The sequence below is a fragment of the Atractosteus spatula genome, chromosome 9 (genome assembly GCF_055471065.1).
Source record: "Atractosteus spatula isolate fAtrSpa1 chromosome 9, fAtrSpa1.hap1, whole genome shotgun sequence".
NCBI lineage: Eukaryota > Metazoa > Chordata > Actinopteri > Semionotiformes > Lepisosteidae > Atractosteus > Atractosteus spatula.
Window position 1 is genome coordinate 26,104,378 of NC_142714.1, and position 12,955 is coordinate 26,117,332.

Sequence of the window (12,955 nt, forward strand, 5' to 3'; positions counted from 1 at the left end):
TAATTAAAGGGAATTCTTGGTAACTGAAAATAGAAGTAACTGAAAAATAACATTATTGATATTGATGCATTAGTATAATATTTTTTTTATATATAGCTGGTAGTAGTAGATAAAAATAAAAAAATAAGGTAGCCAACAGTATTCCATTTTCTTCATAACCATTTTCTGCATCAAATTCTTTAACTCGGTCACTTGCTGTAGTTAATTTTGGAATGATTCAATGTAACGTTTTAACTACATTTCCCATGAACACTGGCAAGGTTTACATAAAAAAATAATAAACAACATATACTTGAAAAGGCAAGACAAGTTATGTAGGTAAACCACCAAAGCTGAAGAAGAAACTTGTATTTCTGGGAGATGTAGTTTCCCAATTGTGGTGTCTCCGGGGGAAAGTTTATGTAAATTAAAGTAGTACTCACACCACACTTTTCTTTCCTGAGTTTCGTGGCGTTTCGTCCTCCAACTCTCTTCCAAATACAGTCCGTAATCCGTTCCCTTAATCCTGATCCGATCCGAGTTCCAAAAGTCCGTAATAAAGCCAGTCCGCGATGTATCCTTATCCCGTGTCCGTAATCCAAAACCGTAAACCTTTTCTCCTTTCAGTAGTCCGTTATTCTTTAGCCCGATCTTAACATGCACCTCTTTCCTCTCTTTTCCTGCAAACCGCATTCACCTTATCGGCTTCCGCCCTGTTCACTGCCTCCGGGGCACTTATATTTCGGTTCCTGATGCGTCTCAGCTGTGTCTCATTGTTTCTTAGGGTAGACCCTTTCCATTTACTGGTCAGCTGATTCTTTTTGGCCGCCATCTTGCTAAGGTCCATCTCTAGTATTTTCAGTGTTTCGTTCCAGAAATACCTGTTAGAGATGACCCTTCCCCGGATCCTCTTACACAATATTTTTTTTTCCAAGTAGTTTTTAATCGGCTTTCTCACATGTCATTTTGGAATTATCTGTTCCTTCTTTGATCAATTAACTTCTTCATTACACATCCCTCCAAATATGAACATTTGTTTTTACACGTTTTAGAATTCAGTGATATTAGTCAATTTGAAATGAAATAATTTATTACAGTTGTCCACTGTTACTCTCATGTAATCTGTGTTACCCTCATGTCAGCTATCATACTTACCATATAAATTTGTCTTAAATAAATAGTATTTTAATTACATTTATTTTGTTTGGTTTGCATTACACAAAAAGAGGAATATTATATAATTTGCTAAAATGTATGACAATTTTCATTTTAAAAGTGAATTTTGTGTGAGAAAAAGATAATGATTTTTTGTGATTTTATTTTTTCAATAGATTGATATATGTTTAATCTACAGCAGTGGTTCTCAAACTTTTTGGACCAAGTACCACCCCTGATCCAACCAAAGCATCCAAGTACCACCTACAAGTCATCATCTCATAGGAACCCCAGAAATTCTCAATGACCAACATGAGCATGCGTGCACACACACTCACACATACATATAATAAATATTATTATAATAATAAACTTTATTTGATATAGTGCCTTTAAAGGTGGCTTCTCAAAGTGTTTTACAGAAAAAAAACAGTAACAACAACTAATAAAAATGCACCATTTCAGTGAGAGGGGTGAGACTGTTTAGTCGAGCAAAGCAGATGTGAATTACTTTTTCGAGCCTTGATACAATTCACAACAGAGTCTAACATTTTAAATCGTCAGGCATTTTCTTGACGGCAAAGGTCTCGCGGTGGATGTTGCAATGCATCCATTCATTTCTGGTGCAACCTCTCTAATTCGTCCAACTACATCGTTATGTCGGCTTGTCATCACTCTAGCACCATCTGTACAAACTCCAACACATTTTATCCAGTCGATGCCATTCTCTTCGATAAATTCATCCAGAAGCTGAAATATGTGCTCTCCTGTAGTTCCTGTGGGTAGCGGCTTACAGAACAGAAAGTCCTCATGGGACGTACCCTCAAACCCGTATCTAACGTAAACGAGCAAATTGGCCAAATCGACTACAGACTCATCTAATTGCAGTGAAAAACATCTGCTCATCTTAACGCGCTCTATCAGCATACTTTTGATATCATCCTTCATTTCAATAATTCTATGAATGACTGTGTCTTTCGGGGGGGGCAGCAGGTCGAGCTGTTTAGCAGCTTTTTCTCCACGCATTATACGTGTCAGCTCTTTTGCCAACGGTAAACAAAGTTCTTCACAAATAGTGTGGGGCTTACCTGCTTTAGCAATCCGCAAGCTTGCATTTTTCCGCGTTTCCGTTTTAATTTCCGTATTTATTTAAAGTCTTAATTTAATGCGCATGGGAGCGAAACACAGAGACGCTCGGTGTATTTTTCTCAAATTAACTTAGAACACTTCTTAAATATTTTTCTGTTATCTATCACGCTTCCCTGTGCTCACAAGCTTACCAGCGTTCGTAGCACATATTTCTATGCATTCCTGTGTTTACAACGTTGGCATTGTTCCAAAATCACGCACATTCTCCTTCCTCCCTATTTGCTGGAGATACAGTAGCTTTTTTAAATACAATTGGTCACTTGCGTCCGTAGCACGCATTCCTATAGAGTGGTATAGAATTACAGAGTATCTCTTGTGTCCACTGAAGTATTAGCGCGCACTGTATCGTAGTACGTAGGCTGCGTATTCGACACGTATTAAAATACAAAATATGAAAACCCGTCCCGATTTTTCAGCGCACACGACACAGTTCCAGGGTCATTTGGCGTACCACCTAGCTGCACTCCGCATACCACTCCCGGTACACGTACCACAGTTTGAGAACCACTGATCTACAGTATATTCCTATTAAGATAAAAACAAACTTAACATAAATAAAAATAAAACATGGGTCAAGGGAATATCCGTGAGATTAGAGGAGAGAGCATTCCCCCCCCCCCCCAGGCTCCAAATGTTGCCTGCAGTTAAATTGCATCAGAAGTGTCTTTATCATGTAAATCAACCCATTGGTGTTTTTTTTTTGTCAATGGACAACAGAGCTACCATACTTGGAAGGGGAATATAGTAAACAATGTGTTTATTCCTTTCCCTTACACATTTTGTTATTGTTTTTATGTGAACAGTATAGAAATGCAGAACAGAAGTGTATGAAAATGTACCAGTTTCAGAAAATAATAATGTCTGTGTTCTGCCGTTCTGGGTTTTTCCCAGTTCCGTAAAGATTCACTTTAATCAGTTCCCTAAAAATTCAGTGAGCACAAGAGGTTCTGTTTAAAGTGCATAAACCTCACATTTGCCACAATTTATTTATAATATGTTGTTTTTAGTATATTTCTGAGTAATTTATTAAAGTTTTCATTCACTGTTTTTTTATTAATATTGTTTTATTTTCAAAACATTTTCTGGTTTCAAAATATTTTCTGGTTCTGCAAGAAATTATAACATCAGTAATTTTAATTATCATGCTTATAGCTTTTTATTTGGTTTGTGGCACTAAATAAAAAAAGGAAAAATGTTTTTTGCAAGGACGAACTTGCAAAAGTTCTGCACCATAGTACAAAATTGAGAACCTTGCTATAGGGTGAGTAAAGAAAACCTGTTTTAACAGTTTTTAAGAACCCATCTATCTATTCAATTATTTTATTAGTGAAGGACTTTTTTCACCTGTTTAAATTTTAAGAAAAGGACTGTAGTACTGAAAAAAAATCTAATTCCAATACAATATGGAGATTTGTTTAGTTATCAAATAAAAATATTTTCAAATATTACTTAAGCCTGTATTTGTGATATGGTAACATTGTTGTTTTGCAGATTTGCTGACTGGTTAGTCAACTTATATAGTCCCCCTAAAAAAACATACAGTATTTATTTTTTCCTATTTCCTGGTACTTTGCATTTTTATGTGTAAGGATTACATTAAAAATAGTACAATACCAGTCTTTTAATGCAGGAAGTTGCTCATTGTAATGTAGCTTGAAAGATAGTTTGAAACTTTAAACTTATATGGATTTGCTTATTTATTTAAAATATTTAAAATTAATTAAAATGTAAGTAAAAAATATTGACACAACTAATATGTATTATGCTAGTTAAATATTTTGTAAGAAAATGCAATTGTTCCCTAATGTTCCTATTTAAGTCTAAAATGACTTGCGGTTACATTAGGATGTTGGAGACAGATTTAATGTTACCTTTCACACAAACACACAAAAAAACTGTAAAAGCAAAGGATCCAACCCACGCCCACCACCTGAACATACTGAGAATGCTATCCAGAGTGAATTATTAATAGTAATATATTCTGTCTTAAATGATCAGTTTCTATACATTAATGTTAGATTGAAGCCCTTGGAGATTGGTAAGCAATTGTGAGTTAGTTTCCCGCTACTTTCACCTGTACTTGATTCCTGTGTCACCACATTAGAACATCAGGGAAACTGAATCTCTGTTATCTCATATCTCATATTTTTATTATATTTTATTTGATGTTTTCAGTTTTATGTAATCAAGTTTGAGGTTTTGTGTGTGTGGATTGAACATCTCTTTATTAAAACTCCTCCTAAAGATCCTTTATTTAAATAGTATCTGTTACCAAAATGCACTTTTAGTAAACTTAGCTTTTTGTTTAAGCATAATTACACACAAGCTAGCATACGGCATATCTGCTATGTACACGAGTTCATACTGCAACAATTATTATTAAATAGGTATTAATGCAAAATGTTTGTGTATGACCATATAAGACTGAATACCACAAACTCAAAATAGGATCTGTATGTCTGCATCTGTAATCTAGCAGCCTCAATAGTCCAGATTTCTGATGTTAATCCACATGGCTGACTGACTTCAGCCATCATGATGTCTAAATACCTGGGTTTGACAGTTTCATTTTTTACCTCTGGGCTCAGTAATTGTTCAGATTGGGTAGACAGACAAGCCTTTACTAATATTAAACTTAAAATAAAAAAAAATAAAACTAAAATTAAACATGCCTTCACTAAAATGAAATTTCTCATTGTGATGTGCTAAAAAGATGCATTTTATGTGCCCTGAAGCTTTCTGTTAGTTAGTTCAGATGGGTAGCTGCGTCAGCATGCGTAGGCTGCAAAGGAACAAGTAATAGGTTTATTCCACACTGAAAAAAAGAAGAAAGAGAACACAACGTTTCGGCCGTGGACCCTTCTTCAGGTGTGAGAGAGACAAGGCAGTAGGCAAAGGTAAAGTAGCAGGAGAACAAAGGTTGGGAGGGAGGAGGAGTGAGAGGCGGGAGCAGGGGACAGAAAGAGAGGCCAATCAAGAGGTGTGAAGTCAGAATGGGTGTATGTTATTTAGCCTCACTGAATGTTTTGGTGTGTTTAGAAAAAGAGCAAAAGTGATTAAAACCAATTTTCCAAAGAACTTTCCCCATAAAGAAAGGATGTGTCAGAATCCTTTAAAAAGTTTGTTTGCACACCATGACACATAATTAAGCCGCACCCATTAAATTTTGATATAATTGTTCCTAGGATCAGCCCCATAGACAGACTGTTCCTGCTAGAGCACTTTGTTTCAGATGGTTGGGCTGGTTAGAGATGAATGAGATAGATAAGGCTGCAGACAGGAAGGAAAATAGGTGCCACCAGTGGCTTGAAAGAAAAGATCTTTATGTGCCTTTTCAAAATCTTTGATAAAAGTGGTGCTCCTTTTTTCTATTGCAGGTTAGAAAACCTGAAAAATTAGCTGTATGCTTATGTATGCTTATATCTATTTTATTATGCTACGATATGTCTTTAAAAATATCAGCCTGTTTCAAAAGCTAACAATGTGTACTAGTAATGCACCATGAACTTTTCCATTGTCCATTCTTAAATGTTTAGAGAACTTGAATTATTATACAATATTATGGTTATATAAATTACTGTGTTAAGTTTTATGCTCAACATTTCTGAACATTACTTAGTATGTCTAGTACCTTTTTCAACGTTGTGGGAAGGATCTGTAATAAAACCATGTCGTCTTTAAATTCACTGCATTAGAACTATCACCAGTTTCGTTCACTTCCTGACTGATACCAATTAGTTGTCTATTGCTGAACAGACTTTTCCATTACCCAATCTAAACTCTTGTGTTATTATGTTTTTTTTTCCTATTGCATCAAAGGTACTGTATTAAAGAACCTGTATCTTTTAGTGTACTGTTGCTAAGACAATTAAAGAAGCACTCACACTTATGGGGGTCAGTAAAATTAGGCTGACTAAAAAAAATCGAATAAAAACATTTTCTGTTCAATATTGTTCCGGATGTGAATGTAGTAAACAACAAAGGCCTTTTGAGCATAACTTGCTTTGTCTTGGCTGCAGAGCCTGGTACAGGGTGGCAGCATGCTTCAGTAAAAAACGACCTAACAAAGCACAGACTGTCCATTCCCCATGGTCTGAATTAATCCAATAAATCCTGCAGGTTTCCTGACATTTTAGCCCACCTCTATCACTCACTCTACCTATGATTAAATGAAACGCTCATAATTCTAAATATTGAAAATACCAAGTTGCAAGGTCAGCTTTGGAGGTGTTGTTTTACATTGCCTCTTTTTATGTTTGCTAGGATGAGTGTTCATATACTGTACAAGCAGCCACACTAACTAGTGGTGAATGGATCATGGATAGCATTTTGATTTTTTCTAACCATCTTCTGATCAAATTCCTTCATTAATCATTAATCTTGGATTTCTGATCCCTACTATTTCATCTTTAAAGATCCCATAGATTTGTTTGTAAATGTATAGGTGCTTTAAGACAGAGAACTATCTTCCAAATGCTAATTCTACCTGTTTTATATAAGCTATCAAGTCAAAGTTATTATCTCCAGACAACTTTTTCCTCCTTGCTAGGGCATGTCAGTGTGATATAGTTCACTTTCAATAGTAAACTATTCATCTGTACATGGTTACAGTCTATTTTATATTCCTTCTTTTTTCCAAATCAGTACGACCACTTCACGCTGCCAGGTTTATGGATCCTTTCTTTCCTTCCTTGCCTGTTGGAATATTTTAGTCAGCCACATGATTCTGATTTCTTCTGTTGTAATTCTGTCCACTTTGGCTGCTCTGTTTATTGGTCTGGTCATAACTGGCTATCTAACTTCAGATGTAAATATCATAGGCTCTTCTAGTCCTGGATATCTAGATTGAAAAATATACTAATTGTTTCTTTTGCTGGATGGATTTAGGACCCACTAAATTACTCCTTCCATCTTCTCTTGATGCTGTTTTCATCAATGAGAGGATTTCTGTTCTTACAATTTATCACTGTTGTTGGATTATATGGCTTGTCTCTTAATCATATGGCTTTCATGCTCTTGTAAAACTCTCTGGTTGAGTGTTTCCATAGCTCTTCACCATATATTTTAATATATCACCATATATCTCCTATGATAATTCTTTGATAGTTTTTACCGTTCTCTTACTATGTTGTCTTGACAGTATATATTTAACACAATCTTCCTCCACTTTCGTTTTCACCTATTCTTCGTAAAACTTCTTTTTTTCTCTGAGCCTCTTTCTTTATATTGTTCCACCATGCCGTCTGATTTTTCTGCCTTGTCCTAATTTCTTTATTCCACATATCCTTCTGAGTGTTCCTTTCAGAGTGTTCTTAAAAACAGTCAATATTGTTCTTAATTCTTCTGCGGTCATTTATTGTTGTCATATATCATTTATAAGATAAGATCATTATTGTTGGCCATATGCAATTTTTTGTATTAGGAATTTGTCTTTTTCATATACCCCAACTTGCTCTCCATGAGACACACAGACAAGGAAAGAAGCTTGGGGTCAGAACACAGGGTCAGCCATTTATACCACGCCCCTAGAACAGTTGGGGTTAAGGGCCTTGCTCAGGGGCCCAACAGATTAGGATTCCTCTGCCAGCCGCGGGATATGAACCGGCAACATTCTAGCCACAGGTGCAGATCTTTAGCCACAGAACCACTGCACCACCCAAATCACCCACCGCCCACCACCACTCACACATCACCCACCCACCGCACCGCCCATCCAAATAAATTGGATAAATTGTACTTTATGCAATTTCTGTAACATCTCTCTCCACTTCTTGCATTATTTCTTCATTCTTAAAATTCCTCATATTGATTTGGCTAGCTGTCACTTTTCTGAATCTCTGTGGTCTATATCTGTACGTTCTTGTGCTCATCATGACTGGGTCGTGATTGGTATAGATGGGCTACCATATTACAGCACAACTCTGGAAAAATGATTCTACAGTGTAAATTATCATCATATGACATAAGAACTTATAGTAACAATTCTCAAATAATTTATTATTCCAATATTGGATGACCATTCATTTAAAATGCAAAACACAGTAAGAAGAAAAGGCAAAAGATTGGGGGAAACAATATATCTGCATCAGGGACGCCCTGCTGCATACTCTTTTTCCTTACCTTTTCTTAGTGGTTTCATGAGTACAGTTCTTTCAAGGAGATAATTGAGTGTACTTCAGTGAACTGTGTCAAATTGAAAGCTTTTCTGCTTATAAAGGCAATTGAAAAATGTACAGTACTGGGCATTTTTTTAAATAGGAACTTATCCTTAAACTTATTAGATTTTAGCCTGTCATAGCAATTGCTTGTATAAAATAAATTTAGACATTAGCTAACTTCAAAGACCAAACATTTTTGTAAAAAAATGATAAATGTGTTTTGTTAGGCTTTCAGACACATTGATTGCCTTTACAGGCAAAAAGTACACTGCCTCACTTTTTTTTTTCTGTCTGGATTGCCCTGTCATCCTGATGTGTGTATCATTCACTGCCTTACTTGGCTTCCCAACTTGCTGCAACATCATTAAGATTGACAACTGAAGAAGGCTCCACAGCCAAAACGTTGTGTTTCTTTTCTTCTCTTTTCAGTATGAAAGAAACTTGTACTTGATCCTTTGCAACCTTCACATGCTGATATACAGTAGCTACCTACTTGACCTACTTCATCATTAAGATCAGTTTGTCCCTCTTTTTACCAAGTTTGCACTTGTCTGGAACATCCACTAATCCCTTAAAAAATACTTTTTTTAATCATTTTTCATGGTCTACTGTCTTGCTCTTCTTTGTGAAGAATTTATTAAAGCTTTCACTGTGACCACAAGGATAAATCTGAAAGACATCCATAATATTATAAGAATTTTGTTTGGATAATTTTAAGTACCTTAGTGTGATGGCAAAGGTAAGGTCACACTAAGGTATATATTTTTTTTGAGATAAGACACAGCATGTGTACTGGTCAGTTCAGGTTTCTGACCTCTAATGATGTTTGGCCGGTGCCCTAATCCAAACTGTGTTAGCCCTCATCAGTCACTGGTTGACTGAAGTCATCTATAGCTATTTCAGATTCAAAGGCATTCTTCTTTACTAACGTAGTGAAATGAAGTTTTACATTACCAGCAGTAAAAAAGCTCCTCCTATTTAAAAAAAAACAAAGAGCTGGGCACTTACATGAACAGGATCAAAAATATAATTGAAAGGACAGACATATTTTGTTTTTATTTTTTTTCCATTAGTCCACTAGAAACCCTAATGTATCATTTCCACCTCTCTGATAGACACTGGGTAAAAAAGTTTTTTTTTTAATGGTTTAATTCTATATAAAATTAGATTAAAACATATCCTCAATGTCAATAAAAGCCATTAAGCCTTGACATTACATGGTGGCACTCAAACCATTTTGGCTACTGAAGATGGATAGTGTTTTCTATCATTTCCTTGTTCTGAAAAATGCAGTTAACAATACAGCTGTTGTATGGAAGAAAAATACTTTTCACTTCACAATATTGTTATGAGAAAGTAATCATAAAATAGTATAGTTATCTTGTTTTAAATTATGATAATGTTCTTGACATTTATTATAATACTACTTATAGAAGGACATCTCAACACACAACACAACAGTAGAAACCTTATTTGAAACAATATTCTCAATACAATAATTTTCCATTCTATTTTTTAAATATGTGACAACTATGGCAAAGTAAAATAAAAGGCAGTGCCAAATAAAAGGCAATGTATACAGTACAGATGCAACCATTCAAAGTGCGCGGCACAGACACGTACCGGAGGTAATTGGCTAAGGCCTCGCGCATCGTGACGCGCGATGACGCAAAATACCGCGGTACGTGATTGGTTGACTGACAGGGGCACTCGTGGTGCGTTGGTCGGTCGTAGAAAGATTTAAATACTAAAGACTTTAAAAGTCTTTACTGTGCCCGTTTTAGTATTGAATATTTATATGGAATTTTACCACTGAAGGGAAATCTTAGTAGCTGAGCATAAAAAGAATAGGAGCATACTGTAACGTGTGTGAAGGCCATAAACGATATTAATTTTGGAACATAAACATACAGTATATGGCTGGTCTCGGTACTTTAAAGAAAAATAAACACCAGTATTCCATTTCTCCCTAAACATTTTAAGCATCGAAGTCTTTAACTAACGTGATACCGGAGTCAACAAGCATACTTTTAGAATTTGATTAAAAGGGAATATAATATGGAATCGCATATCTAAAGAAATTAATAACGATATAATTATATTCATGTACCGCAACACAAGAATAGTACACGCTGTACATTGTCTGTTGATAATGTTTCTGTAGGGCTTTTTCACCACTCCTCATGTGACCTTGCCAGTGGCGCTGTAGGTTAGCTTCCCGACTCCCACATCACACGTTGGGTGTTCGAATCCAGCCGGAGCCATGACTTTTTTTTAACAAACATTTCTTTGAAAAAATAAAACGTTTCCCTGGGTCAGAGATTAAATAAAACTTCACTCGCACCAAACAAATTTATATTTCTAAATATCACAACATGATCGAATTTAAGTCATTTTAATAACAATGAATAGTCACCTATGCGTTACAATATAAACATTTATATTGATTTAAATCGCGTTTTGATTTAAATCGCAAACATGTGATTAAATATATGTGTTTTTTGATTCACAATCAGACAAATGCAACATAAATTGATATCTTTGTCTTCTAAATATCTTAATAAACTTTCAGCATAGCTTTCTCCTCGTTTAGATTTATTTTTCTTGGGATCTTGGGATCAAACGTGGAAAGATTAGATTATAATCGTTTTTATTTTTTAAATACATTTTAGAAAAGTGTAATCTATACTAAAAAGCTGTACACCACCTGCTATAAAGATACATATTGTAATACTTTCGGGTTTGGATAGGACGGACACAAGAACTCAGACTTGCGGAGTTAAAGCAAGTTAAAGCCTTGATTTTATATATCACCTTTAAAAGTGGCATCTCAAAGCAATACAGTAGATTTAAAAACAGTTAAAAGGACCACAGATTACAAAGTAAATACCCAACACTGATTGTACCCATCTGTCATGCTAATAAAGCACCTTGAATTGAATTGAATTGAGAGAGAGGGGGGGGAAGGGCGAGCGAGAGAGCACAGCCAGGACAGGCAAAAAAGATACACTCCACAGACATTCACAGCAGCGACATATCATAAAACTTTTGCACATATTGTTAAATTATTACTTGTTTTTCAGGAAGTTAAAAAAACACTTGAATTATTTATCCAGTCTCTCGAAATAAAATTATTTTTCAAGCAATGCAACTAATGTCGGGCAACGTGTTTTTTTTAATCCAACATTGACAGCCACATCTTAAATCTTGTCAGTCAGCTCTTTTTTCTCTATTTGAATTGTGGCGATTCAAACAACTTGGGATAACAACAGCATCTCTTTTCGCTTAACGTCCTAACTTTCCTCACAATGAATACTTGCAAATGCATTCAGAATGAAAATAACATAGCTATATATGTGTGTGAAATACATATACTGTATACAGTATAACAGGAAGCATTGTGAAAAAAACGTTTATGTTACAGATCTTTATATATGCCATAACAAGTGACTTAATGGACATTTCCTGCCCATCAATACCAGAATGAGCTGTAGGCCTGAGGCCTAGCCATTTTCCATAGCAGCACAATTCCTGTTGCTGACAGTCCACTTTTTCTGTCTTCTCAGTGCTGTAGCAACTTAACATTCCAAGGTCTTGACAGTAACCAATCAAAATCCTGCACTGGTGTTCCTCTGACTAATGCAAAATCTCCAAGAAGTGGACACATCTCTCCACCAACTCCAAATACCTCATAAGCAAATCTGTTATTGATGATTAAACAACATGACAATAGTACAGCCTGGACCTCACTCCCAAGAGTGCTTGCTGCCAGAGCTCATGAATGATGAACAAGGGATCGATTTTGCAAATGAATGACAAAATGATATATGACCAGAATACATTCCAAAATGAGCCTAACAGACAATAATGAATAATCAGTTGAGTGAAAGAATGGCAATGATGCCTAATCAATATGTACCCAGAACTGAATGACAGGGGTGAGAGAATGAATAAATAAACCTGGAGGCAGAAGCCTGAAGCGAAATTCATACAAGTCATCAGGGGTGGAGAGAAGCCTCTCGATCTTAAAGGGCATTGATTCTTAATTGCAGAAATGTTGGAGTCCCTAATGTTCTCTGAGCATGAAAGTGGCTGTAGTAGGAAAGGTGTAGGTACAGCATCAATTAAATTACTTATATAGTCTAAGAAATAAAAGAAACCTTCAATCTGGAAGTCCTTTTGCTAGTTCAGTGCACAGTTTTCACCCAGCAATGCCTTTGTGACTGGCAGACAGATCTTTCTTGCCTTACTGGAAGAAAGACAACCATTGTCTTTTGCTCTGCTTTTCCATATTTAATATTCACCTCTTTGTGATACGCAATACCCTTTATAATCTTGACCTCTTTTGCCATTTAAATACACAAAGGTTTGTCCCTTGTTTACCTGATCATTTGGAGAAGATCTGACCTCATCTAATTAGGGTCACTCAAGCACACCACCAATCACCACCTGAAGATTGGTACCAGATGAAACCAAGTATGAGATTGTCATCTTGATGATTGTTGAGTCACCTT

The 12,955-nt window shown here is 35.7% G+C and overlaps 1 protein-coding gene across 9 annotated transcripts in view; it reads left to right on the forward strand.

Moving 5' to 3' along the window:
- Positions 1-12,955, forward strand: part of fut8a (fucosyltransferase 8a (alpha (1,6) fucosyltransferase)) — a 401,280-nt gene that overhangs the window by 256,529 nt on the left and 131,796 nt on the right. The gene's annotated exons all lie outside the window — the stretch shown is intronic.